Here is a 25821-nt window from a genome sequence, read left to right as displayed (position 1 = left end):
AGAAGCTATTTCTGCAAGTCGAGCAATCTCCGGTCTTCGATCAGGTAAGAGGATTCAAGTTCGTGCGTGTGAGGACCCTATTGCAGTCAAAAATTACTAGGGTTGCAATTTTATGACACTAAATTATGTCATTTGAGTGGATGCTCAGATCAGGGGTTGGTGCTCCTTTGGGTGGGTGCCCATAAAGCTAGGGGTTGGTTCTCCTTTGGGTTGGTGCCCATAAATATTGTAATTGGACTTTTACTTGTGAGGTTGGATTAGAGTAGTAGACTCTAGCAACATTTCTCACCAAAGTTTTTCCCCACCATGGGTTTTCCTCGTACACACTATGTTATGCGTATTTGATGTGGATGTGTGTTCAACATTTAATTTTCATATTATTTCTCTTTGACTTTAGTGCTTTCATAGTTTAATATCAAGTTTTAAAGCTCCACTAATTCACCCCCGCCCCCCTCTCAATGGTCCATTTTTGTTCCTTCAATAAGTTGTTTGTATGCATTGGAGCATACTTTTCCTTCAGACACTTACCATTATTGCAGGAGATTATTCACTGTGTGAGGGATACATAGTCTCTCATTTTACCTCTTATGGGGGGGATATTGATTGGATTTTAATGATGGATGTAGTTCTTGGGGGGTATTGATGTTGAGACCTTCATTCATCGCTCATCCTACTTGTTCATCAATGTTGAGAAATGGAATGGAGGTGCAATCAAATTTGGGGATGACTCCTCTATAATAATTTGTGGCAAGGGCACAATAACTATTGATGGGAAAAACAATAGATAATATGTTCTCTATGTTAAGGGTCTTAAGCACAATATACTTAGTGTAATTCAAATATGAAGCAAAGGTTATAGTCTCATTTTTCATGACAAAGGATGTGAAATTAGGAAGGCAATATTTGGAAGATTAGTGGCAGAAGGAACTAGGACTAAAGGTAATGTATATAACCTAAGGGAAGCTAATGGGATCAACTATCTTCTAGGACAACCAAGTGAATGTTGGATATTATAAAAAATAATGGGACACATCAGCTTTGAGAATCTTGTGAAGATCAAATCTGCATATGCAGTTAGAGACATGCCAAAGATTGTCAATCCTATAAACACCCTATGCAAAGAATGTCAGATTGGGAAGCAAATAAGGACAAGGTTAAAGACCAAGGATTTATCCTCTATGAAACCTTTGGAACTCATCCATATTGATATGTGTGGACCAAACAGAATAAAAATTTCTTCAAGGTGAAAGGTACTTTATGTTACTCATTGATGATTTATCTAGGATGACTTGGGTTACATTCTTGAAAGAAAAATCATAGGCTTTTAGCATGTTTAATATTTTCAATTGAATGGTTGAAAATGAAATGAATAGTAGAATCAAGTGTCTAAGATTAGATAGAGGAGGTGAATTTACTTCAAATGAATTTGAATTTTTTTTTAAACATGGGATAAAATGACATATATCCACTCCTTTAACTCCTCAACAAATGGAGTAGTAGAAGGAAAGAATAGAACCATTCAAGAAATGACAAGAACAATAAAAGAAGAGAATTTGTTTGTTATGTATTGGAAAGTAGTCCATACTGTTGTCTATATTCTTAATAGAGGACAACTAAGAGTGGATAGACAAGACTCCTCACGAGTTGTGGCATGGAAGAGCTACAATTATCAAATACTTTAAGTTATTTGGTAGTAAATGCTATATAAAAAGAGATGAAGAGGATTTTTGGAAATTTGATACCACGTTTGATGAAGGTGTCTTTCTTGGATACTCAACTAGGAGCAAGACATACAGATGTTACAACAAAAGATTGAGAAAGATAGTTGAAAGTGCAAATGTCAAAGTGGATGAAGAATTACACCAAAATACATATGAGCTAAAAGGTTATACATCAGATGAACCTCCAAACACAAAATAAAAATGAGCACATGTAGAAAAAGAATAAGGAGAACACTAAAACTCATGCCAAATATGTTCAAAAGAATCATTCAAAATACCAAATAATTGGAGATAAAAAATGTAGTGGAGACTAGAAGAAACATTGCAAAGACAAATGAACAACTATATTTTTTGTCAAAGATAGAACTAAGAATTGTTAATGATGCCAACAAGGATGAAGGTTGGATACAAGCAATGTAAGAAGAATTGAATCAAATTGAGGAAAATCAAACTTGGGAATTGGTACTAAGGCCTACAGACTAGAATGCGATAGGAACCAAATAGGTGTTTAGAAACAAATTGAATGAAGATAGAGGATTATAAGAAATAAGGCAAGGATTGTATGTAAAGGTTATTCACAAGTTGAAGGAAATTATTTGAGGATACATTTTCTCTAATGTACAGAATGGAAGCAATCATAGTGTTTCTTACTTTTTTTCTACACAAAAAATTCAAGGTACATCAGATGCATGTCAAATTTGTATTTTTGAATGGTGACCTAAAAGAAGAAGTCTACAATGAGTAGCCTGATGCATTTTAGCTATCCACAGACCCAACTATGGTATGCCAACTCAAGAAGACACTATATAGTCTCAAACAAGCTTCTAGGGCTTGGTATGTAAGAGTAGACAAGTACTTACACTAGTAAGGATATAAAAAGTGTCACAGACAACAATATTTACATCAAATTTAAGGATGAAATAATTCTAATGTTGTTGTGTATATTAATTATATTATATTTGTTGGAGATGATATACTGTGTAAGAAGTTTATTGAAGAAATGTACAAGGAATTTGAAATGTCCATGCTAGGTGAATTGTCATTCTTTCTTGGACTTCAAATTGCTTAATTAGATGATGGTATCTTTATCTCTCAAGCTAAATATGTTAAAGAGATGCTGAAAAAATTTGGTATGGAATATTGCAAACTGATGAGTACTCCTATGGCAGCAAGTTGTCATTTCAATAAATATGATGAGTCACCTCAAGCTGATTAGACTAAGTATAGATCTATGATTGGGGGAATACTATATGTGATGACATCTAGGCTTGATATTATGCATGTTGTATGTTTGGTTGCAATATTTACCCAGTCACCTCTAGCTTTAGTCCTTTCCTCGTGGGTTTTTTATCGTTCACCACCAGCCACATGCCCTAGTACTTTCATCTCAGCCAGTACTTATAACCCACAATAACCTTAGGTTTATTGCACCCCTAATGTTTTAATACTAGGCACCTAGTATTTGGCCCCTTCCACATGATACCCTAGGGACATGACTTATGCACATGTTCTTCAAGTTGTTTTTAAGTTGGTCTTAGTTTGACTGGCCCTCGACACGCATCAAAATGTTTTACACACCTTGTCGATCTTTCGAGTTTCATCCAACGTGGTAGATTGGAGGTATTCCAAGGGGTAGCTTGTGACTTGGTGAATTATTTCTAAGTGCTCCACCGAGTTTCGAGTGGTGTATCTTTCACAAGGGTTTTAAGTAGTTGTTACTTAGGCACTTGATGAGATAATTCAAAGCCCTTGTTGAGTCTCAAGTCTTGCTAGTAAGTACATGATTTAGAGCACTTGGATCTCGTTAAAATATTTCAATTGCCTTGGCGAGTGTCCAAGGGGTCGCAGTTGCATGATGATGTATGGAGTAACTCGGCACTCATTGAGAAGCTTTCCTTCCTCTGAGCGAGTTCTTGAGTGAGCAATATTAAAAAGTTTTGTTTGTGGATAAAGAGGTCCAATGTGTCAACTCGATACTTGTTGGAGCTCATATTTTCTTTAGTGAGCTCCCAAGAGGTAAAAGGTAGTTGTCTAGAGGGTACTCAATGCTTGTTGAAGTTTCCTAGAAGGTTTCAGTGAATGACCAAAGATGGAAGATATAGCTTATGGGTTTGTGACACAATGGAAAATTGATGAATCAACTAGCTCATAGACAATATACGGGGCAATATGTAATTAGTAGTCAATAGGGAGTTATCAGCACTGCATAGGGCTTCAATAATTGATAACAAGCTAGGATCATTAGCTCTATGACCAAAATATAAGAGCATCTCAGTATATCTTCAGTGGCCCAAGAATGTCACATAAGGAATTTGAGAATTGGTGAATCAAGTACAGGTGTTAGAGTTATGGTTACTCATATGAGTGTGAAGCCATGTTTTTAGAGGTATTTTATGTCCAAAAACAGCAGAGGTTCAACTCACATAGGTTATTGCAAGGTTTGGATGAACCACGATTATGATGATGTACAAATTTAATAATTAATTGTTTTCGTTTTGAAATTTGAAAGGGAAGACAATTAAATGAGATGGAAAATCAATCATGTCTAATCAGTATTCACCAACAAGACAACTATATTATGCATAAGTTAAATTATCAAGTCATGAGGAATGAATGTGTCTCCAGAAGTAGATTATTTCAATTGAATTGCTTTCTTGCATTTATCTACAGATATCACAAAATTAAGTGCATAAAGGATTAAGCTAGTTTTTCAAATAAGGAAGGGTAGTTTGATGATATTGGAGGAATCACATTACAGAAGATTCACAGAAGATCTGATGTGAAGCATACAAAAAACTTATTGTGTAGCCAGAGGGGTATCAAAACTATAAAGGGTATCCAAAGAGATCAAAATGCTTGACTGTAACTACAGGCTTTAGCTGCGGTTGCAAATGGTCTCTTTCTGGCCTCAAACCATCATCTCCCCCATATGACAGATGGGGTGTGGAGAGAAAATTGGGTGAGAACACACAGAATGTGAATTTTGAGCCAGACATGCCTGCCTGATCACAACTCTTAAAGTTCTCCCCTACCAGAGGGTGCAATGAGAATCTTGCATCATGAAGACTCTTTGCACTCAGTGCCATAAGTGTGTGATAGTGGCACAACTCAAAAAGGGCTGGTTTGCTTCTCCAACAACATCTTGGTTTCTGAAACAATAATTTCATGCACCTTTCCATTATGGCCTAGCATTTTTTCTTAAGGACAAAGTGTAGGCTATAATTTTCTTACTAGGGGAATATTCTTTTTGGGAGTGGATGAGTAGCAAGTAAAAAATTGCCACATGTAAATGGTTGGAAGCTTGTTGTATTCCTTGTTGTTATAAAATGGATATCATAGTCGTGGGTAAGGGTATCTGAAATTTGGCAATCAACATGGTAGAATAGAGAAGAGCTTAATCTTGGTTAGGGAGGGAGATTTTTAGATTGTAAAAGCTTTTCCTATGAGCAAATGATACCAATTTGTAGTATGAATAATAGAGTCACAAAATTCTCTCTGTGTTCAATGTTATATAAATTCAATATATAAGGTATATTTGAATTTGTCATTTCAATTTCCTTGATCTTGTGTTGTGTGATTTTTGCTTTCTCTCAAGGAGAGAATTAAATTGTTTTTATCTTATGATAGTAACATTGAGTAGATGATTTGGATCTGTAAGTAGAGTTTTGTGGTCAAATGAGTGGACTTGTTAATAGAAGATATTAATAAATTTGAAATACATTGGTATGCATGGACTTGATTGTTGGAATCTTGTACAACACTGTGTTTGACTCCATGGTCCAAGAATAGGCACCAATCTATTCTAGGAGCTGATGCATTTTTAGAAAACACTTAAATATCTTTAAATCATTTAATTTCATGTTGTTTAGTGTAGGAGTAATTTAGTTTGTTCTCAGTGTTATTCAATAAGTATGAGATTGATACTTGAGAATGGTGAAATATAAACACCCATTACTCATAAATTTGAGAACCATCCACTCTTTGAGGCCTATAGTTGTTATTGTATAAAATGAGTTTATCATGCATGCATATCTATGAATTAGAAACACCCTCCCGAGTCTAGTGAAGCTCAAAGTGAAGAAGGCTTGTATAAGCCTTGTTATGCTGTGTTTTCTTGTCTCCAATATGTGGATAGGGTTGAATATGTGACCTAGATTTTCAATCCCATGGTTCAAGTTTCATGTTTTCTCTTAGGATTAAAGGTAGCAATCAAAATCGTCAAAAAAAATGGTGACTTTGTTGGGGAGTCATTGCGAAGAGTGTAGAAATGTTTAGAATATGAAATTTATTTTAGATATGGAGTTTTCAACATGGAGAAATCTTTGTAGCAACATATGTGAAAAGTATTTGTGTGAATTTTCTGTTTGGAGAAGACCCAAAATGAAGTGAAGGCTTAAATGGCTTCCAGTTGTTGAAATTTTTCCTCTACAAGGAGGCGGTGACTTTGAATGAAGAACCTTGATGGAGGTGTAAAGAAATTTCCAGCTTTACTATAGTTTCAATTAAAGAAGAAGATCTAGCAATTGCTGTATTTTCTCCAGGTATTCTCATAATTTTCAAGAGAATGATGATATGTTTGACAGTAGTTTATGAGAATGCAAGATATTAAATATTCCCTTCAAGGGATTTGAGCACTAATTTGGGGAAATATTTGTATTAATTTTTCACATACTTCTTAGTTGTTGTTTGCATTCTTTATATTATAAAGAGAAGTATGTATGTCTCTTACAATTATACTCATTGAATGAGATCTTAGCATTTGTCACTATACGTCATGTAATATAATTGTTAGATCTCATCTTGTAAAAGAGAGTCAATAAGTACAAAAGTGTAAGGATGTTTCAGTTTGTGCATCCTTGTATGGTTCCAAGTATGACCATACCTTATAATCAACATCAACCATGTAATCCAAAAAGAGATTTCAGTACTAAGAGGTATAAGGCTATATATTCTAGTGGCATCCATGGATACCTAAATGTTATCCCATTTGAGGTGAGAAACAAGATTCCAAAATTTAGTGGTACAAAGTTTGAATCAGTAGATGAACACAAATATTTAGTGATATAGTGGATAATTATGAAATTGATTATGAAGATGTGATTATGAGGCTATTTGTGCAATCTTTGAAGGATGAGCCCAAAAGTTGGTTTTCAATTAGCCACCTTGTTCGATTAACTCTAGGGAAGAATTCAAATCAGTCTTTATGAAGCAATTTGGTGAAAGGATATGTGTATCCTCACTGTTTAATGATTACATAGATATCCATATTTAGAATGGTGAGCTAGTCCCCGAATTTAACCTAAGATTTATGAATTTTTTTAAGAAAATCCCTGAGAATTGTAGACAAAATTAATGATGCAATGACATTAGTTTTGTATTTGGGCACTTTTGATAAGAAAATGAGTTATAAATTGAGAAATAAAGAGCCTCAAAATTTGCATTAGGCTTTTCAGATGGTCATGGACATTGAAGGGACGATGAAGTATGGGTCAGTAAAATTTCATGACCTTGAAAATGTGAGATGTCACAAAGCTTCATATGCACTTGAGAAAAGTAAATCGGGGATCGTGAATAGTCTTCAAAATAGAAATCTAATCACTGCTCCAAGTTTTAATACATTTCAAGTTGTCGGTAATGCTTGTCTTAATGTAAGGTTTGAATCACATTGCGGTGGAATGAACATGAATGAAATAGATGTGTTTCAATCAGTAGTCATGCCTCATTTTTTAGTGTGAAATACATGTGAGTGTCCATCAAACATGTATGTTCCTAAAGGAATCATCAAAAATAAATTTGAATTTGATGCACCTCAACAAATAGCTCCTACTAATGGGAATCAAGTTGAGTCTCAAACCATTAATCAACAACATGCAAACATCCTTGACTCACTGACACATATCTAAGCTTTGATAGACATTGAAACAAAAAAGTTTCCCCAGAGTGAAGAAGTTACACCGATAATTGTTCAGTTGCAACCTTTTGATGGTGATAATTTGAAATAAGGGGGTAAGGTTATTAGTACAAATGAAGTGCTAAATCACTTGACAAATGGGCAAAAATTAATTAATGAGTATTATGTATATGCTAATGGTGAAGATATTGAATGTGGTGTTATTAACTTACCTTGTGGGTCTTTACCAATTGATAGGAACCAAATTATTTGCTCTAAATCTGAAAAGGAGTCACATGTAACTTTTGAATATGATGATGATGTTGAAAGCCTTACTAATGATGTGAGTGAACATATGGAATATCCTCATGTTCATTATACACATGTGGTAGATTATGTTAATTATGACTCTGATTTTCAAAATCATGACAACATGCCAATAGAGGGAATGAATGTGCTTCAAGAAGAGATGATGCATAATGTAAGTGAAGACAAATGTTGTGGAAAACAAATAGAAGCATCATGTGCACCTGAAAGTAGTTTTAAAGAGTTCTTAAACCCATTGTATGAAGAGACAATGGAGGAGGATCATGGGATAGATTGCCAAAGTGAATCTGAAAATGATTTTAAAATTTTTCTAAATCCATTTTATGATGAAATAGTGGAAGAAGATGGTCATGCAATATTGTGCCAAGAAACATTTGAATATGGTTTTTATCACCTTGTAAATCCATTGTATGAGGAAGAGACACTTTCAGACAATAAGGATACTATATCATCTTTTGGGATATGTCAGAATGTTGATGAAATTTTTGTTCCTGATTTGTCGATTCATGATGACTCTACATTTGGGTGTGATGATGAATCTGATGAAAACCAACATACTGCATGTGAAATTGAGCTTAGTTTTTACAATGATAAAAGATGCCTTGATGCTAATCAGGAAGTTTTATCCATCCATGTTCAAGAAGGCCCACATGAACAAATGTGGTTGACACTAAGTTTTCTCATGAGATGAAGATCAATGATGGTTCAAGGGATGGACTAGGGATGCAATCAAAAGTTTTAGCACATTAAAATTCACTTGAATGTTTTCATGGATTATATGAATTTGAATATAATGAATTTTCTTTGATGTTCATGTTGATCTTGAGGTAAAATATGATGATCCTAGTCATGTGATTGAACTTGAATACGTTCCATTCCCATTACAGTTGTTTGAAGATTTTATTGAGCATGCTAATGGTCTTAATAATGAAAGATGTCACTTTGTGTATGAACATCCACCATGATATGAAAAGTGTGTCAAATTATGATGATTTTCATTTTGTGCACAATAACTTGATGCCAAGGGATACTACAGGAGTTAGCAATGCTAAGTATGATAAACGGATAAATGTTGTTAGCTATGATACATATGATCAAATACTTTGTAGTGATTTTTTCAAATTGGTTATACTATGGTATGATGAAATTAAATATATGACAGATGAAGACATTTGTTTTACATTTTGGTGGCTCAGGGCCGTCAGTTAAAGAGTTAATTTGATTTTTTTTTAATTGACTTTGTCACCCAATGAATACAACACTTGGTCTGATTCTTGTAGTGTCATAAAACTGCGACCCTAGCAATTTTTACCATATTTGAGGTCCTCACCTTGGCGAAAACATCTTCCTTCGCAAATGAGACTTCTCTCTGCATTTTCACCTTGAACCTCTCCTTGTTTAAGCCCTGAGATGGCCTTAGGACCCTGTCCGGACCCCAAGATAGGGTAGGATAGGGGTGTGGTTCCTCTTCCCCCCCCTCTTAGAGTGGCCCCAAGATAGGTCCCTCCAGTCTTATCTACATTTCGGGATTCCAAATCTCCCGGATGTCGACCTTTGGTGAGATGAATTAATTCTTTGAGGAATGTATAAAAGGGAGTTAGTCTTCTCATTTGCGAAGATAGGAGACACACATGAGGAAATATACATGAAATATATGATAGGGGAAGTTCAAGCATTCAAGTCTTCAAGCATCCATCAAGTCTTCTTCTTCATGTGTCTTCTTTATTCATCCATTGGAGCAACATTTACAACATTCATTTGCAAGCATATGTGTGTGTTAGGGTTTTGTCATGTTACATGCCATTTCATGCAACATTTGTGATTACATTCAAGAAGCAAAGCAACCATCATCAACAAATTGCAAATCTACAAGGTATACATTTCCATTGTTTACATTCAAACATTTGCAATTACTTTCTTTCAAGGTTGATTCCTCAATCGGGGTTTGACTGAGGTAAACGCCTATCCACAACCCCTCTTCCCTTCTTTTCTGTGTGTAAGTTATAGGTGCGCAACTGTATTTTTCAGATCTGGATTTCATTTACAGAGGCATAAGAACCCTTTTCGTTTCATGAATTTTACATAGGACTGTGGACACTTTCAGCACGGTCTCGACAACTTTTCTTCAAATTCTCAGGGCAGATTCGTATCAGTCTAAATATCTTAGATCCGAAGTTGCAGTGTGATCTCAAACCGATAGCTCCTCATTTCACCCATTTTTTCTCTCTTTTCTACATATTCAACAAGTCAACTTTCTCATTTACAAAAGAGGGTAAATCACACTTCAACCCTTGAAATCCACTTGGAATTCACATCCTTGTTTCGTTTGGATTTGGATCCAGTGGATTCAAGCCCCTCTTTTGAATGTAAAGTTCCTCCAAGTGAAAATCATCATAGTGGCTTCCTTTCTCTCTCCTAGGTGGGGAGTCACTAGGATCCAATTTTCCACTTTACACTTCTATCAAAGATTGGAATCCTTGATATGCCAGTAAGGGGCATACATACCCAATCAGAGCTATTATTAGGACTTTCAAATTCAGTTCAATTTTTCAGTGCATATGAGAAAATTTGAATAAGGCACATAGATATGCCCCTACAAAATATTTTGCAAATGCCTTATGGATTAGTTTAAAAAAAAATGTCTTGCCTTTAAATGTTTTAAATGTTTCCTTTAGCGGGTTTTCTTTTTTCCCAATGACCTGTTTCTCTGATCACCTTTGGTTTTAGTCCTTTCCTCATGGGGTTTTTATCATTCACCACTAGCCCCATGCCTTAGCACTTTAATCTCAGTGGGTACTTATAACTTGCAATAACCTTAGGTTTATCATGCCCTTAATGTTTTAATATCAAGCCCCTAGTATTTGGCCCCTTCCACATGATACCCTAGGGACATGACTTATACACATGCAGTTCAAGTTATTTTTAAGTCGGCCTTAGTTTGACTAGAACTTGACACACATCAAAATATTTTACACACCTTGTTGAGCTTCCATGTTTCATCCAACTTGACAGATTGGTGGTATTCTAGGGAGTAGCTTGGGACTCGGTGAAATCTTTCTAAGTGCTCCACCAAGTTTTGAGTGGTGTATCTTTCACAACAGTTTCAAGAAGTTGTTACTCAGGCACTCGTGAGATAATTCAAAGCCCTTGTTGAGTCTCAAGTCTTACTGGTAAATATAGGATTTAGAGCACTTAGAACTCATTAAAATCTTTCTTTTATCTTGGCAAGCGTTTGAGGGGCGACAGTTGCAAGGTGACATATGGAGTAACTCGACACTCATTGAGAACCTTTCCTTCCCCTAGGCAAGTTCCCAAGTGAGCAATATTAGAACGTTCTATTTTTGGATGAAGAAGTCTAGAGTGTCAACCTGATACTCATTGGAGATCATATTTTATTCAGCGATCACCGGAGAGGTAAAAGGCAATTGGATAGAGGGTACTTGGTACTCATTAAAGTTTCCTAGAAGGTTTCAGTGAATGCCTAAAAATGGAAGATATAGTTGATGGGTTTATGACACAATGGAAAAGTGATGAATCAGCTAGCTCATAGACAATATACGAGGCAATATGTAATTGCAAGTCAACATGAGTAGTTATCAGCACTGCATAGGGCTTCAATAATTGACAAAAAGCTAGGATCATTAGCCCTGTGGCCAAAATCTAAGAGTAACTCAATAAACTTTTAGTGGCCCAAGAATGCCAGTGCAAGGAATTTGACAATTGGTGAATCGGGTACATGTGTCATATTTATGGTTACTCATATATGCCTGAAGGCATGCTTTTTGAGAAATTTTATGTTCAAAAATAGCAAAAGAGGTGCAACTCACATGAATTATTGTAGGATTTGGATGAACCACGGTTATGATGATGTACAAATTTAATAGTTAATTATTATTGTTTTGAAATTTGAAAGGGAAGACAATTAAATGAGATGGAAAATCAATCATGTTCAATCAGTATTCACTAACGAGGTGGCTATATTATGCACAAGTTAAATTATATAGTCATGAGAAATGATTGTGTCTCGAGAAGTAGATTATTTCAATTGAATAGCTTTCTTGCATTTGTCTACAAAGATCACAAAATGAAGTGCATAAAGGATGAAGTTAGTTTTTCAAATAAGGAAGGGTAGTTTGATGATATTGGAGGAATCACATTGCAAAAGATCTAATGTGAAGTGAAAAAACAACATATTGTGTAGCCAAAGGGGTATCAAAACTACAAAGGGTGGCCAAAGGGATATCAAAAGGCGTGAGTGTAGCTACAAGCTTCAGCTACGATTGCAAATGGTCTATTTCTAGCCACCAACCATCATCTCCCCCTCATAAAGGCTGGGGTGTGGAGAGAAAACTCAGTGAGAACATAGAGAATGTGAATTTTGAGCCAGACATGCCTTCCTGACCACAACTCTCAAAGTTCTCCCTTACCAGAGGGTGTAGTGAGAATCTTGTATCTTGGAGACTCTTTGCACTTAGTGCCACAAGTGTGCGATATTGGCAAAACTAAAAAAGGTTTGGTTTTCTTCTCCAACAACATCCTTGTTTTTGTAGCAACAATTTCATGCACCTTTCCATCATGGCATAACAAATTTTCTTAAGGAAAAATTGTAGGCTATAAGTGTTTTACTAGAGGAATATTCTTTTTGGGAGTGGATGAGTAGCAAGTAAAAAATTGCCACATGTAAATGGTTGAAAGCTTGTTGCATTCCTTGTTGTTATAAAAGGAATATCATGGTCGTGGGTAAGGGGTTATAAAACTTGTCAATCAACATGGTAGAATAGAGAAGAGCTTAATCTAGGTTAGGGAGGGAGATTTTCAAATTGTAATTTCTTTTTCCTAAGATCAAATGATACTTGTTTGTAGTATGAATAATAGAGTCACAAAATTGTCTCCATATTGTGTGTTCAATATTATATTTATTTAATATATAAGGTATATTTGGATTTGTCATTTCAATTTCCCTGATCTTGTGTTGTGTTATTTTTGCTTTCTCTTAAGGAGATAATTATTATTTTTTGATCATATGATAGTAACATTGAGTATATGATTTGGATTTATAAGTAGAGTTTTGTAGTCACATGAGTGGACTTGTTAATATAAGATATTAATAAATTTGAAATCCATTGGCATGCATCAAATTTCTTGTTGGAATCTTGTACAACATTGTGTTTGAATCCATGGCCCAAGAATAGGCATCGATCTGTTACAGGAGTTGAGGCATTTTTAGAAAATACTCAAATATATTTAAATCATTTAATTTCATGTTGTTTAGTGTAGGAGTAGTTTAGTTTGTTCTTAGCATTATTCAATAAGTATGGTATTGATACTTGAGAATGGTGAAATATAAACATCCATTACTCATAAATCTGAAAACCGTCCACTCTTTGAGGTATGTAGTTGTTATTGTACAATATGAGTTTATCATGAATGAATATCTATGAATTAGGAACACCCTCCCCAGTCTAGTGGAGCTCAAAGTGAAGAAGGCTTGTATAAGCCTTGTTATGTTATGTTTCCTTGTCTCCAATCTATGGATAGGGTTTAATACGTGACCTATATCTTGAGTCACATAGTTGAGGTTCTATGATTTCTCTTAGGATTGAAGGTAGCAAGAAAAATTATCAACATTGCACTCAAGTGATATGGATGATGCAGACCTTGAAGGACATCAATGTAACAAAAGATTAACCCATTCCTATTTTTTGTGACAATACAAGTTCTATTCATATTTAAAAAATTATAGTTATGCATTTTAGAACCAATTGCCACATATCTCTTTAGTATCACTTTCTAAGGGAAAAATTTATAGATCAATAAGTGAAGTTGGAATGTGTAACTATAAAGGATCCTGTAGTAGACATATTTACAAAAGCTCTTTCAAAGGACACATTTGAGTATCTTAGACTAGAGCTATGGGTTGTTTCCCCTCCTTCTACTAGATGCATAGATGATGAATCTATCCAAGAGGAGCAATTTAAGACATATCTTTTTCCTAGACTAATGAGGGTTACATCTCAGAATGGAGCAGGTAGTGGGTTGATGCTGACAAGAGGAGATTAGGTGGAGCATTAAAATAGATAGGGGGGCATGTTTATAGTTGTAGATTTTGATGAAGACCCCTTACCCTTTTCCCAATGTGATGTCAAAGAAGGAGGACAATTAGGGAAAATAGTAAATGTTTCTATCAATGACAAAGGTGAATATTGTTGCAGATATGGAGCAGTGTGTTGTGATTGATGTCAACCCATTTAGAGTAGTGTGTTATATGGTGTAACATGTTGTGTGTTAAGGTTTTTGTATATACAGACCATTGAGTTGTCACCAATGTGTCATAAATGTTGTCAATCTATTATAAGGAATTTTATTATCTGGATGTCCTAAAATGGAGATTATTGCAATTGAGGTGACAATGTGTTGGCATTGATATCATATATATGTATGTTTGAAAGTTCATGGTTGGATGTCAAAGTGTGTTAATCAAATGTAGTCAATTACATATCAAATGTGTGAGCAATATTTTGAATTTCATGGTTGGATGTCAAATATGCTTTGATTGATATATTGTTGCAATAAAACAACTCAAGTAGTGCCAATTTATTATGGTGTTTATGGCTCATGATATTGTACCACATTTCTCTAAATTCGAAGATATGATTTTTTAATTTGGAAGTAAGACATAGGAGGATGTGTTGTATGCATGTTTCTCATTGTAAGTCATTAAAGTTAATATTTTATTTCTTGGGTATGCAGAGTAAAGAATTTTTTTCTACTCATCGAGATGGGTCAAAGGAATGCTCCACACTTGTCTAAAATTCAATATTTTCTCTTGTGGTTTTGAGGAGTTGATCATAATTTTTGTACATTACTTCTCACATTTTTGTTGTTTAGGAATAATTAAAGTGTGAACCTAATTGTTATATCTCAAGACTACGTTTTATGGTTTGAGTATGCTAAAGTGTTCAATTTCAATATGGTTGTGCCAAATCTATTGATCATGATAATGCAAAATAAGGTTATAGGAGAGACTTTTAAGTTCATATGATACATGTATGTACTCCACGCATTGGTTTATAGCCTCTCCAAAATTGTTTGTGGTCTAGAGTGAATGTATAAAAGGTTAAATGGTTGTCTAACCAACCTAGAGTATTTGCATCAATGACTTGTAGTTTGTGCCAAAATGATGATGCATGCTAAGGTGTTTTGGGTCTTGTTTCTCTTCTTCTTTGTGTTGTAGTTACTTTCCCTCCACCATGGAAGTTATTAGGCCAACCTTTAAGTTGTTGCATATTTAATGTCTACACAGTTCAACTTGGCTGACTAGGAGAAGGTTGTTTGATCTTGTGCCATGGGTCTATGTGTTTGTACCACTTTGGAAGATGTATTGTGATATCTTTTTTACCTTTTTGAACCTTGCATTGATCTATAACATTCTATCCTTGTTGGCCTATGGGTTTTGTAGCTGATTGGTGTGATGCTACATATTTTATCTACATGCTATTTTTAGGCTAACCTAATCAGTGTTTTGAAGGATTGTAGAGGATGTAAATGAAAGATAAAATCAAATTGTGTAGTTAAAGTGGGAAGTGTGGAAGTATGAAAATAAATGCCTAATACTTACCTAAGGTAGTGAGATAAGGGTAGCTACATTTGAGTAGACCTAGAAGTGTGTTGGAGGTAGTGAGCTGAAAGTAGTTGAGGTGGTATGACTAAGTTCTTGCAGTGGAAGTCAATCAATCATTCATGTTGAATCCTCATTTTGCAATTATTGTATTCATTAGGGAGTAGTGAAATTCCTTTTATTGAATCCATAAATTTTTTATTCAGTGAGTTGTTTTTTATTAAGCAAAAACAGGTTTTGAGGGGACCCGAAACCCCTTACATCAAAGAGTTAAAGACAAAGCATTAGAGTATCATAAAAGAACCTAGGTCTAAGAAACAAAATTGGCTGCAATCCATAAGCAATACAACCCAACAGCCACAGAAAGACCAGCAAAAGGCCAGCAAGATGCTAGCAACAACAACAAATGTAGACCACCTACTTAAAAATGTCTAAGGCCTGGGAGGCCTCCTTCTCAAGTAGCAACATAGCCTTGGTAGCTTCCTTAAGGTCCAACAGGTCCCATGGAAGAGACTCTTCAACCAGTTTAGTGCTCTGTCTTGTTCTCCTAGTAGTGCGAGGAGCCATCTTTGAGCTCGAGGCCCCAGCTTCATTTTCCAGATCCATAACATTCTTCTCATTATGAATTCTCTCCATCTTGGAAACTAGAGCGTTCATATTGGCCTCAGAAAATTTCATTGTAGCAGCACTATTCTTCATTATTTTCTTCATACCTTCCTCAATTTGCATCATCTTTTGGCCAATTTCATTGTTCTTCTGATCATATTTTCTCTTTAAAAGTTCAACTGCCTCACCATTTTTCTTTAAAATCTCTAATATCATGCTTTTTTCCCCCATAGTCCAAGTAGCATAATTTTCTATATCCTGGGCCACCCTCTTATTATTCACCATCTGCCTATCTTTATGCTGCTTAAGTTCGCCCTCTTCAATTTTGGCATTTGTGGCTCTTAATTTTAAGTGTAGAGTCTTAATTTCATGGAAAGTCCACTTGTTGAAATGGTAAAGATCAACCAAGGAGCTCCTAGCAATGCCCAATATGTCAATCATGGATTCTGGCTTGTCTTGTAATTCCTCTGAGTCTAAATCCATCAGCTCAGAATCTTGGGCTTCATACTCATGTGAAGATGACTTACCCTCCTCCTCAGAATCAGACATATGATCCATGGAATTAGCACCTGACTTAGGAGGTGAACTAGCATTCTCCTCCTCCTCAGAGTCAGACTCCCTAGGGTCATCACTTGGTTCATACTCCTTATCATCACTGAAGTCATTTTGAATTTTCTTAGCCCTGATCTTATAGTACCCATAAATCAGGAGGATAAGACCTTTGTGGGCAAGAGGGCTAGCTTTAGGGATTTTAATGTAATCCGCAACATTATCATTCAGAGAATAGGTGAGATAACAAGGGAAATAAATCTTAATGCCATGGTGAAAATGATTTAAAATGAAAAAATGATAGCTGTAGATTTTTGTAAACCTACCATCGACAGTGACATACTCCATAATTTCCCTAAGCATTTTCCTCCAAAAAAGTTTAATTTTGAAAATGGGTAAAGTAATTTTTGTTTAACTTTACCAGATTATTCCTCTCCACATCAGATTTAGGGAAGGTCTTCATGGCACTATCATACAACTTATGATCCTTAAAGAACTTCATGCCTTCCATGGACATACCTGTCACCTCCATAATTAACTCCTCATCAAATTTGATAGTTTGGTCAAATAGGGTGACTTTCTTCTTAGGCCATCCCTTAACAAAGGCTTTGGAGGCATGATCCTTCTTACCATGTAGATTCTCCATGAAACTAGACACCCCTCCCTTCTGCAGTCTCCTCCAGATTTTATTTTCCTTCTTCCAAGCCTGGCAACTCAGGAGTTCATTCTTGTTGATATTGCCTCCCATGGTGATGACCAACCCAAAGATATCAATCACAATCACAAACTAATAGCCTTGACAATGAAAATAGGGGAAATAAAAGTTAAGAGACTCTGTGGTGAAATCAACCCAGAAAGCATGCGAAAGGAGCCAAATCATTTCTCCTAGAAGCTTCCCCCTATCGATATAATAATTTTCATTTCTTCTCTCATTACATGTAATCATTATTAGATAAGGAGGAATTGATACCATTAATTTGATCAAAAAATAAGTGCCCCTTCACCTCAAAAGGTAGTGAACCTTCATTTTGCCACGAAAAAGGGGCAATAGAGCTAACTCCAAAGTTAGCAAAGAAGTCCACACACCAATTGGCTTCTTTACAAATATGAGTTATAATACAATCCTCAAAGTCATCAATAATCTTAAGGGAATTAAGAATGATATTCTTAATATTCCAAGAGGGCTTGGCCAGTCTTTTGAGACATCTAATAATATTTAATGAGTCCCCTTCAATCCAAACTTTATTAATTTTTAATTGGCTAGCAACTTTGAGGATTTCCAAAACTCCCATGGCCTCCACTATGTGATTGGAATGAATCCCCAAAGAAGAAGCGATAGCAGCCACATAAATCCCATTAGAATATCTTATAACACCCCCACATCTTGCCCTAGTAGGTTTCCCCTTAGCAACATCATCAAAGTTAATTTTCATCCATCCTTCTGGAGGGTAGTACTAGATAATACCATCCCGAGTCTTTTTTTCTTTGTAGTTACTTATGTCAACTTGAATCCCCTATTTCCTAGCAACAATCTTATCCTCCTCCTTGACATAGGAAGAAGAAACAGGTCCAACATCACCAATAGATAGGTTCAAGTTCTCTCTAGCATCTCTGCAAATCTTCTCAAAAACAATCTCAGAAGAACAAGTCACATTTCTGAATATACAATTGTTTCTTTCTTTCCAACCTACCAAGACACAAAAGGCAATAACAAAGACCAAAGATTTTTCAAAATGGGATTAGAAGAGGGGAACTTCCATTGATTAAAAAAATCTTCCACCTTCTTAGGAGAGACCCAATCAATACTCCAAAGATTAAGGATTATGTTCCATATATCATAGGTAAAAGGATAATGGAGAGAAAGATGTGAAATAGATTCACTATCATTAAGGCACAAAAAACACCTATTCGGTAGTTGAAAACCTCTCCTCATGAGGTTATCTAGAGTAAGGATTTTATTTTGAAGAAGTAGCCAAAAAAAGATGTTGATTTTTGGAATAAGAATCTTAGACTAGGCTTTGGCCCACATGGGAGGATGTGGAATGGGAGGACTCATAACCTTGATGGAAGAAGCAACCGATAATGAACCATCTTAAGTCATCTTCCAAGTAAAAAAATCACCATGATCCCGATCCACAAAAAAGGACAGCAAAGCTTGTTGGAGAGGAGAGAAGACATCATGAATATCCTCCAGCCTAACCCAAGAAGATTGCTGCCAGTAATGGCTAACAAGAGATCCAAATATTTCTTTACAAATCTCCATAAAAGGCACCAAATTATCATCATAGGATAGGGGTCTATCAAACAACCAAACATCTTCCCAAAACCTGATATTGTTACCTTTGCTAAGAACCCACCCAACATCGACAACAACAACATGTTTAGCCTTGAGGATGCTATTCCAAATAGCTAAAACCTTAGGGATGTGGTTGGATTGAAAGAAGGAGGCTATATTCAAAACATCCTGAAGATAATTATTAAACCAAACCAAGTTCCAGTCCTTTCTGTCACCAAAAGACCTCCAAATTTGTTTAACTAACAAAGCATTATTAAAGTCTTTTATGGTCCTTAAGCCAAGTCCCCCATAACACTTAGGACTTCAAACTCTTTCCCAAGCAACCAAAGGAAGTCTTTTTTTCTCTTCTGCCCCAGTCCATAAAAACCTTTTCTAAATTTTGTCTATAGCATCAGAAAACATAGAGGGGATCTTAAAAAGACTTAGAACATAGACAACAAGATTTTGAAGAGATGCCTTCAAAAGCTACAACTTACCCGCTTGACTCAATAAAGCCCCTTTCTACCCAACCAATTTCTTAAAAAACCTATCCACAATAGAACTCCAAAAGGAATCAAGAGGAGAGACCCCTAAAGGCAGCCCCAAATAGATTGAGGGGAAGGAATCAATAGAACATCCGATAATATCAACAATCTTTCTCTGCCTACAAAGGGGAGTGTTAATGAAAAAAATAGATGTCTTGTTCCAATTGATCAACTAGCCTGAGGCCCTAGAGTAAGTCTGAAGAGCACTTTTAAAGGATCTAGCTTCAAGAATAGAGGCAACACCAAGGAGGATAGTGTCATCCACAAATTGCTGATGGGGACAAACCATATTGGAAGATGAGGGCCTAAGACCCTTAATATCTCCCGATATCACCAGCTTTTGCAATAACTGACTCAAGCTCTCAGCTAAAATGGTGAACCAAATTGGGGAGATAGGATCCCCCTTCCTAAGACCCCTAGTCGTCTTGAAAAATGAAGAGGGAGATCCATTAGTAATAATTGACATAGAAGAAGTGGAGATAAGTTGCCAAATGATATCTGAAATTCAGTGAGTTGTTGCTTCCTTGGGTTGTATACCTAAAACAAAGTTGTAATCCTATTTTATTATTGTGAGGCTAGATTTAGATAGTAGATTGAAGCAACTTCTGGATAGGATCATTGTGAGTCACACTACCCACGCCATTTAATTCATTAGACTGTCAACCCAAGTGGTGCCTAAAGTTGTCTATGATAGGAAGCTGTTGTTTGGGGGTTTTCTTTGGTTATGATTTTTAATACATTCTTGTCCCAAATCTATTTGGTTCTTACTTTAAACTACTTGGCTACTTCAAACTACAATTTTAACTTAAGGACAAATAAACTAAACCTAAGAACTATAGTTATTACCCTTACCTAGACCTAAACTTAAACTTGAAATAATGGATTTCATCACCTAACACACTCATGCATGAAATTAAACCTTAAGCTATTTGCATAAATCAAATTGATACTACACTTGTGGAAATCAAACCAAGTTACGATTGCGATAAGGAAATACTCTAATTACTTTTGCAAATAATGAAATCCTAAATTGTTATTTTAGAAAGAAAATCACACCTTACAAAAATAAAAGAAGAACTCCATTTCCTTATATATATGCATAGTTGGATTAATATTAATCATTGCTTTCATCTCCTAAATATTCAATAAATTAAATAACATGATTGGAAGACTAATTCTAATTAAATTTAATTGCAATAACAACAATTGAAACAACTAAAACTAAGATAATTTTTATGATTTCAATAATAATATTAAATGAAAATAGAAAAATTCAACAACATAATAGAATTTTAAAAAAAATTTAAATAAATTAAACAAATACACACAGATCACCTCCCTTTGGTCGAGCAAGCCCTACTTTGTTGGTAGTTATATTATTGTCATTGATGATATGTCCAAAATGATGATTGATAGAGTATGGAAAGATTGTTGGTAGGTATTTTGACTGAGTGTCAGGTGTGGAGTAAATATGAATGATGGTTGCAGATGCTTTAATTTGTGGATGTCTACCTTCTTGGTGTCTATTGTCTACACTCAGCATGATAATATTGATGGTATAATGATCATATCATATTAAGATGAGGATTAGATGGATTGAGATGAGTAATATTAATATGAGGAATAGAAGCATGACAATAAAGTGGATATGACTACGACGATCTTTTGTATGCTACATGATGATGGTTTTTGATGCTTCTAAGACATTCTGGTTGTTTGAAGATTGATAGTGTGAGTAATTGCAGGAATGTGTTTTCAACACAGTTTGGAAGAATTTTCCACATTTATCTATATTTGATGATTTAGTCTTGATGATTTGAACATACTATGTATGCTCAGTGGATATTGTACTCCTACATTTTTAGGTCCCTAGTGTTGCAACTAATGGGGCTTGTAATTGCAATTTGTTGGCAGTATGGTTGTTTGTCAAGATTGGTCAAAAAAATGCTCTGCATTGATGTTTCTAGTGTTGTGGCTTGGAGGAATTGTTTTTTTATGTTTGTGCTATGTTTCCACTTATGTTTCAGGTGTTCATGTGGTCTGTAAGAGTTGATAATGATGTTTTATCCATGACTAGGTCTTTTGGCCTTCTAGAATGAATTGTTTCATACCTATTTGTGTTGCACCAACATGTTTTCAATGTGACAATGAGAAATAAATATTTGGGAATTTTGTGGGATGTTCAAGGAACGACCCTATGTTTTTTACATGATATTAGATGATCTATTTGGTGCTACATTTTTATCTGATGTTAGTGTTTCAAGGTAATTTATCAAGTTTGGCCGATAAAATTTGTTATACTGCTTCAGATGTATCCTTGGGTGTCTCTACTTTCATTGGATGTTGGGTTATGTTGTATTTGGGTCCTAATTTGGCATGTTGGGATAGCCATTGAGTTTATTCATGTGGAAGATATGTTTTTGGGCCAACTGAAATGTGTTACATGATTTATCTACTTGTTACCTTGTTACCAACTTTGGAGGATGTGTGCTAGCATTTTATGTTTGGGGGTGCTTAGAAAGATGTCATATGATATTTTAGGTCCTCTGTATCCCTATATTGAAGTACTTTCATCATAATTGTGTTCTTTTGGATGACTTAATAGCACTCATGTTTGTCCTCTATTTTGGTTGAACTAATTAATGTTTTGTGATAAAGAGAGAAGATAAATCCATGTGAATGTATAGATCAAAGTGATTACAAGATCATATCTTTTGTAGAGTATGTGATGTGAAGTTGACTCAGAGAAAGTGTGTAATATTTTAAGAAAGTGTGTAGAGTATGTGATGTGATGTATGGATTGAAGTGATTAGACAATCATATCTTAGTAGTGAGCCTAAAACAAATATTGTAAGATTGTTCATATATTGTGAGTTAACTCTCACAATTTTTTTCCTTGTTTGGGTTTTCTATGTAAATTTGATGTTCTCTTATGCATGGTGTTCATTGTTCTTATCTTTCATTACTACTAATAAGATTAAGGATAAGTTGATATTATTTGTGGCATAAATTTTTAGTGTTTGATCGAGACTGATTCATCCCCCCTCTCAGTCTTGGTGCGTGTTTAACAATTGGTGTTAGAGATGAGTTCTTCTAGGAGAAACTTAATTTCTTGAGGAAGGTCCAAGATGGCACAAGATTTATCTTTTAACATACCCAAGTTTGATGGTACAAGCTACACCTTTTGGAAGCTAAGGATGGAATCATACTTGAACTCTATGGGATATGTACTTTGGAACTTTGTTATAGATGGTTATAATTATACTCTCTCTACTCCTCCTACTACCCCATATGAGATTGAATTGTATGAGAACAATGGAAAAAATAAGGAATGTCATCATAAGTGATTTGGAAAATTTAGATCTTATGAAGGTGATGCAATATAAGTCTACTAAAGATGATTGGGATAAGTTTAATGTAATGTATGAATGAGATGAAAAATTAAGACAAATAAAGATGTAAAAATTCAAATGTAAATTTGAGAATTTAAGAATGTCAGAAGAGGAAAACATTGATGGTTATAAAAACCAGGTGATAGAAATAGTAAATGGAATAAGAGGTAAATTGGATAAAGATGAAGTAGTGAAGAAGGTACTTAGATCCCTTCCCATATCCCATAGTTGAAAAGTATCTACTATTGAGGAAAGCGGAGATTTGGATAAATATACAATGGATCAACTCTATGGTGCTCTCATTGCCTTTGAGATGAGATAATTTTAATTAGATAACCATAAGAAGGAAGTTGCACTCAAAGATGATAAGAAAATAGAAGATGATGATTAGGGTAATGACCTTGATGATGCACAAGCAAACTTTGTGAGAAGATTGAAGTAAGGCTCTGACAAATATAGAAGTAAGTTACACTTCAAATATTTTAATTATGGAAGAATCCGTCATTATGTATATAAATTTACTTTCAAAGAAGATAACAATAGAAGAGGAGATAATATAAAACAAGAGGAGAAGACAAAAGAGATAAGCCCAAAAGAAGATTTTAATCCAAAGAAAGTACTTACTCATTTGAAGATGAGGAATGTGATGATTCAAATGATGAGACATTGTTTATGGTTGTTTATGTTGATAATGTTGAAGATTGTAGGAAGTTTGGTTCCTTACCTATCGATGAAAAATACGAAATATCATTAATTGTGTGGACTACTCTTCATGCAAAAGAAGAACTAGATGCTTGGGTGATTGATAGTGCATGTTAAAATCACATGACTGGTGATAGAAGAAAGTTCATTAATCTTAAAAATTGGAATGGTGGATTAGTTAAATTTGGTGGTGAAGAGTCTGATAAGATTTTTGGAAAATGAACGATTACCATTGATGGAAAGAACAAGATAGGGGATGTTCTCTATGTTAAGGGATTGAAACATAATCTTCTTAGTATTTGTTAGATGTGTAGCAAAGGGTACAAACTTATATTTTATGAAAAAGGATGTGAAATTAGAAAAATAAGTTCAAGTAGACTGATTGCAAAAGGAACAAGGACTGGTGGAAATGTTTATCATCTAAAGAAAGCTAAATGAAGTAGTTGTCTTTAATGGCTTAGAGAAGTGAATGTTGGCTTTGAAACAAGAGGATGAGAAACATCAATTTTGACAACATGGTGAAGATTAGTTCTACATAAGGAGTAAGAGATATGCCAAACATTATCAAGTCTACAAACACATTATGCAAGGAATGTCATATGGGAAATCAGAAAAGGACAATATTGAAGAGCAAAGAATATTCTACTACAAATCCCTTAGAGCTGATACATACTAATCTATGTGGACCTACCAAGACAAGAGGACTAAATGGTGAAAGGAACTTTATGTTGCCTGTTGATGATTATTCTAGAATGACATGGGTTAATTTTCTAAGAGAAAAATCAAAAGACCTAGATAAGTATAAATGTTTTAAGTCTATGATTCAGAATGAAATAAATGTTAAGATCATTTGCTTGAGGTTTGATATAGGGGGTGAATTACATCAAATGAGTTTGATAAGTTTTGTTAAGATCATGGTGTGAGGAGACATATGTTTTCTCCTAGGACCCCTTAGCAAAATGGGGTATCTAAAAGGAAAAATAGGATAATTCAAGAGATGGCTAGGAAAATGTTGAAGGATTCTAATTTGTCTGATGTTTATTGGAGAGAAGATGTACATACAACTATTTATATTCTTAACAAAGTGTAGGTGAGGGTCAACAATTCTAGGACCTATTATGAGTTGTGGTATGGAGGAGCTACTACTATCAATCATTTCATATATTTGAAAGGGACTCCAAATTATGGATTGTCGTATAAGAAGGATAATGATTTCTCTTTAAAGGCTTATACTAATATTGACTGGGTTGGCTATGTGGATGAAAAAAGTACTAATGGTAGTGAAATTTTATTGGGAGATAGATTGGTTTCTTGGTTTAGTAAGAAATAAGATCTAATATCTTTATCAACAATAGAGGTTGAGTCTATTGTTGTAGCATCCTACTACACTTAGGTGATGTTGATGAAGCAAACATTGAAAGATAAAAAAGTGATGCATGATGAGCTCATTCCTATTATGTGTGATAATACAAGTGCTATAAACATTTCAAAGAATCCAATGATGCATTCAAGGACTAAACACATTTCTATCCAATATCATTTCCTAAGAGAGAAAGTTGCAAAAAAGGAAGTCAGATTGGAGTATGTTCCCATAAAGGATCAAATTGTAGACATCTTCACTAAGGCACTTTCAAAGGATACGTTTGAGTATATTAGGAAAAAGATAGTGGTTATTTTCTATCCTAGATAAATAAGTTGGTGCATCTATCAAGGGGGATAAATTCAAGGTATATCCTTTGTCCCATGGATTGATGTGATTGTTGCTCTTAGGGGGAGAAAGTAGTTTGTTAATTGTTGTTTAAAGGGAAGAATGCAAAATATGGTGAAGACATGTGCCCTTTGTCCTTGATGTCAAATATGAAGAGATACTATACTAGAGAGATACTGGTGAAAGGGAGAGTGAATACAGTTGAGAATGATAATGCAGATGTTTATGTTTGTGTTACCATCCATGGAAAAAGGGGAGATTGTTGACAGTTTTTGTGTTGTTGTCATTGATGTCAAGTTGTAGCTGGTATATTGTCATTCATGATATGTTTGGAATGATGATTATCAAAGTATGGAAAGATTATTGGTAGGTATTGTTACTAAGTGTTAGATGTGGAGTATATATGGCTGATGGTTACATATTCTCTGTGTTGTTGATGTCCACCTTCTTGGTGTCTGATGTCTACACTCAACATGATGATGTTGATG

This window comes from Cryptomeria japonica, chromosome 9 (genome assembly GCF_030272615.1).
Source record: "Cryptomeria japonica chromosome 9, Sugi_1.0, whole genome shotgun sequence".
Taxonomy (NCBI): domain Eukaryota; kingdom Viridiplantae; phylum Streptophyta; class Pinopsida; order Cupressales; family Cupressaceae; genus Cryptomeria; species Cryptomeria japonica.
Note: the sequence above shows the minus strand (reverse complement) of the source record.